This window comes from Schistocerca nitens, chromosome 4 (assembly GCF_023898315.1).
Source record: "Schistocerca nitens isolate TAMUIC-IGC-003100 chromosome 4, iqSchNite1.1, whole genome shotgun sequence".
Lineage (NCBI taxonomy): Eukaryota > Metazoa > Arthropoda > Insecta > Orthoptera > Acrididae > Schistocerca > Schistocerca nitens.
Window position 1 is genome coordinate 368,084,661 of NC_064617.1, and position 5,270 is coordinate 368,089,930.

General features: G+C 45.2%; 1 non-coding gene across 1 annotated transcript; it reads left to right on the top strand.

Annotated features, from left to right (window-relative positions):
• The first annotated feature begins 2,216 nt into the window (after positions 1 to 2,216).
• On the top strand, positions 2,217 to 2,291 carry Trnat-cgu (transfer RNA threonine (anticodon CGU)). Its single transcript has one exon. It is a non-coding gene; the product is annotated as a tRNA-Thr (tRNA).
• The last annotated feature ends 2,979 nt before the right edge of the window (positions 2,292 to 5,270 follow it).

The following is a 5,270-nucleotide window of genomic DNA, read 5'->3' on the forward strand; positions in this document are numbered from 1 at the left end:
AATGGCATATGTTGAATAATATCGCGACCAACCGTATGGAAGCGTTCTTATATCGGAGTGGGAATAGAGAGAGCTGATAATTCCCCTAGCGCCTGCAGAAGCACAGTCGGCAGTTGTATTTTAGGCACACTGCCAGACAATGTGGCCTCTGGAAGTGCTGGCTACCAGATAGGCGTGGCAAACTCTTCTGCAGGGAGTCGGCTATCCCTCAAGGCGATCTTGAGACCGGCTGCCTCGCGTCTTTGCAGATCCCGCGGACTAATCCCTGCCGCCGCTAATGACCGCATCCCGGCAGGACGTATCGCCAGAAGTCCAGACCCGCCCCTGCTTAGTCTAGCACCTGCACCGTAACAAAACGCACTGTATCTCGTTAAGGCTGCCCGCAGAACGGTAGGAGATTAGCGCTCGCGGTAGGACTCGGTATAAACTACCGGTGGTGGCCTCGGAGCGCCGTCGTATAAATCCGGCTGCTTCTCTTCAGAGTAAGCCCGACGGAAAAAAAGTTAATTATTAGGTTCTCCATGTTCGGAAGGTGCTGATCCTGCAACTGCATATTCAATTAATGAAAAGGTGTTCCAATTGTTAATAAGAACATTATTAAGTTCGGCTTTTACATCAGGCCATTTTCAAGTGGGTCTCAAACTACCACTATTAATCCGAATATGAGAGTTGTATAAATAACCTCAAGGAGAGGGTCATTTTGTTCCGACGTAGTTGTTCACTTGCAGTTTCACCTGAATATGGCAGCCAGAGGAACCGTCATGCGAAATTCGTGCCCAAGTTGTTGTCGCAGGAACAAAAAGACCTCCGTTTTGACGTTGCACAGGGCCTTGTGGACACCACCGACACTGATCCTGAATTTCTGAACACCGTGATAACTGGAGATGAGTCATGGGTGTACGGGTGCGATCCAGAAACAAAAAGACAGTCGTCGCAATGGAAGTATCCCAAGTCTTCCAAGGCCGAAGAAAGTGCGGCAGGTGCGAAGCAAAATCAAGGTGATGCTGACTGTCTTCTTTGATGTCCGTGGAATTGTGCATCACGAATACGCACCGGAATGACAAACAGTGACAAAGGAGTACTATCAAGATGTTCTCCGGCGACTCCGTGACGCAGTTTGGTGCAAAAGACCAGACATGAGGACGGCGAAAAACTGGCAACTGCATCACGATACGGCCCCCCGCACATTCATCCCACTTGATCCAAAATTTCTTGGCCAAACATGGAATGACAGCCATTCGCCAACCTCCCTACTCTTCAGACATGACTCCTTGCGACTACTGGTTGTTTTCAAAATTGAAGACGCCACTGAGAGTAGAGAAGAGATAATGCGGAACACGACGACGGATCTGAATACCATTCCAAAAGAAGACTTCCAGAGGTGTTTCCAGCAGTAGAAGGATAGGTGGGCTAACTGTGTGCAAGCACAATGAGCCAACTTTGAAGGGGATTAGGATCCCAACCCCGTAAGGTATTCGAAATATTTTTTCTGGCCAAAGGTCGGTTTGTTTTTAGACACGCCTCGTATATCTTATTAAAGTGGAATGTGGTGATTTTCGGTAGGTTGACCCTTATCATTTCTGGATGTAGTACTCAGCAATGCTTGGAGAATGCACCAATCCTGTTACAGCTGTCGTAGACTACTGCACAGTTATAACTATATATGACGGTAGTATCTGTTCCCGAAAGAACAGTTACCGTGGATGACCATGCAGCTTTGCTAGAAATGATATGATAATTAAATGGACACCCTAGCTGCAAACAGGCGTTGATGTACTTCATTCGGGACATGTTGAAAATGTGTGCCCCGACCGGGACTCGAACCCGGGATCTCCTGCCCCGATCGGGGCACACATTTTCAACATGTCCCGAATGAAGTACATCAACGCCTGTTTGCAGCTAGGGTGTCCATTTAATTATCATATCATTTCTAGCAAAGCTGCATGGTCATCCACGGTAACTGTTCTTTCGGGAACAGATACTACCGTCATATATAGTTAAAATATGGCTTCCCGGCCGTTGACCTTCTTGTGCGAACGCACACGCTATGCCCGAACTCGTACGGGACTTGGTAGATTAATCTGCCACGAGTAATGAGTATGATGGGCAAACATCTATTAGGCGCACTACGAATGTAGTGATGTGGACATGCAAGGAATGTGGATCTCACGGGGAGCGTGCAAGGGATAACTCCCTGCAGACGCACTATCCTCTGTGCCCGCGGTGGCTCAGATGGATAGAGCGTCTGTCACGTAAGCAGGAGATCCCGGGTTCGAGTCCCGGTCGGGGCACACATTTTCAACATGTCCCGAAAGAAGTACATCAACGCCTGTTTGCAGCTAGGGTGTCCATTTAATTATCATATCATTACTGCACAGTTGCTAGCGCTAGAAACGTCGTTTCACATGAAACGACAACATTGGAGACCAAGTTGGGCTGTTTTCATGTACTATCGCCGCTGAAGCCTATCGTGAGAAGAAGTGACCGTCTTAGGCAGTAGATGTCTCATTTTGTTATTATTGGTTACGAAATGGACTTTCGTAAGTTGTGGGAAAAATGGTGTTCTGGTTGAAGCTTCAAGTGTAGGAAAGCATGGAAACAATTTTTGAATACTCAAAACATTTGGATGGCTAGAGGACGAGAAAGAGGGGGAAGGAGAAGAGAAGAGAGGAAAATTTGTCTGAAATGGGGAAAGAGTTTTCACTCCTGATAGCCAATTCCTGTAACTCGGTTGGAACAGAACTACTTTGGGAAGGAAACTAAATAGATTTGTGTAAATTTTGTTGACATATACGACCCTCTTATGGCAACGCAGGCGTGTATTCTCGCATGCAAATGAAGGTGCTGAATGGGATCCTGCGACAGACTGTCCCTAGCATCTTTCCCCTTTTGTTGCAATTACAGGTCCTGAAGAAAGTTAAATTTTCTCCTATTTTGAGATGAGGGAAGGAGTGATATATTTTACTTCCTAAAACCGTTCAACAGCCAACATCGTATAAATATTTCTTTATTGAAGACAATCAGTTCCGGCAGACTTTTCTCGCCTCTTCAGGTCTTACAAAATCTCTATGTTGTGATACGGATTCATTTTACATTGGACCTCACGTCAAGTTGTCGTGTGGATAAAATTCAGCGCATCACAAAAGGATTATCATAACTAAAAAATTAAAAACTTTAAATGTTTAGAATTTGTCCAGCATATGTAAACAGATGCGCTACTGTGTTTTTGTGATCACTTCTTCCACAAGAGGTTGAAGTGCTTCTTCAGCAGGACAGCACACGTCTACATATTGCAGCTGTGACGCAGTGTCCATCGTGGTGACTAACAAGAGCCGTGGCCAGCAAGATTTTATATATATACATTAGTTATGACAGACACTTTACACTGAAGCGCTAAAGAAACTGTTATAAGGATGCGTATTCAAATACAGAGGTATCAAAACAGGCGTAATACGGGGCGGGGGACAGCAACGCCTATATAGGACAAGTGTCTGACGCAATTGTTAGATCGATTACTGCTGCTACAATGGCAAGTTATCAAGATTTAAGTGAGTTTGAACGTGGTGTTATAGCGGGCGCATGTGCGATGGGAGACGGTATCTCTGAGGTAGCGATGAATTGTGGAGTTTCCCATACGGCCATTTCACGAGCGTACCGTGAGTATCAGGAATCCGGTAAAACATCAAGTCTCCGACATTGCTGCGACCGGAAAAAATCCTGCAAGAAGGGACCAACGACTACTGAAGAGAATTGTTCAACGTGACGGAATTGCAACGCTTCCGAAAATTGCTGGGCCGTCAAAAAGTGTCAGCGTGAGAACCATTTAACGAAACATCATCGATATGGGCTTTCGAAGCCGAAGGCCCACTCGTGTACCTTTTATGACTGCACGACACATAGCTTAACGCCTCGCCTGGGCCCGTCAACGCCGAAATTGGACTATTGATGACTGGAAAGATGTGGCCTGGTCGGACGAGTCTCGTTTCAAATTGTATCGAGCGGATGGACGTGTACGGGTATGGAGACATCCTCATGACTCCATGGATCCTGCATGTCAACAGGTGTCTGTTGAAGCTTGTGCTGACTCTGTAATGTTGTGGGGCGTGTGCAGTTGGAGTGATATGGGACCCATGATACATATAGATACGACTCTGACAGGTGACATGTACTAAGCATCCTATCTGATCACCTGCATTCATTCAAGCGTTCCGACGGACTTGGACAATTCCAGCAGGACAATGCGACACCCAACACGTCCAGAATTTCTACAGAGTGGCTCCAGGAACACTCTTCTTACTTTAAACACTTCCGCTGCCCACCAGACTCCCCAGACATGAACATTATTGAGCATATCAGGGATGCCTTGCAACGTGGTTCAGAGTAGATCTCCACTCCCTCGTACTCTTACCGATTTATGGACAGTAATGCAGGATTAATGGTGTCAATTCCCTCCAGTACTACTTCAGACATTAGTCGAGTCCATGCCACATCGTGTTACAGCACTTCTGTGTACCCGCGGCGGCCCTACACGATATTAGGCGGATGTACCAGTTCCTTTGGCTCTTCAGTGTATAATGTGCTGATTTTTATCCATGTGACAACTTGGCGTGACGTCGAACGTAAAATGAGCACGTTTCGTAACAAGAAGATTCTTTACAACCTGAAGATGTCAGCAAAATCTGTCGAAACCTGTTGTCTTGAATTAAATAAAAAATTTATCTGATCTTGGCTGCTGGATGTTTTTAGCTGAAGACGGGTAGGCTTCCTCTTCATTACGTCCCAACGTGTTCAGCTGGGATTAACGTCGGATGGTATGGCGGGCCACTCGTAGTGCGATACTGTGCCTGAGTTTTTGCCAAACCCGGAACATATTTATAAAGTCCTGTGTGCAGGGCTTTTGTCATCTCGGATGACGGGAGTGTTCACAAAATACCACAAAGGTGTGGAAACAGTAAGAAAAAACAGTTTAAGTTGCAGATGACAGCAGATGCTTAATTTACACAATTCACTTTTTTGAGACATCTTCAGAATTTGAACATGGGTAAAAATAAACAGAAACAGATGGTCCTATCTATCTTGAGAAAATGAAAAAAAAATCTACTTACTATATAAAAAATCAGAATGAAGGGAGACTCAGGTTTGGGAGCTGCAGGTGTGGTATTAGTCATAGGTAGCAAAAATTACTAGTATGATCTTGAAATATGTCAATAGAAAATCAACCAGGCCAAAACATAAATAAATCAAAGTAACAAACTGATGAGAAATATTTA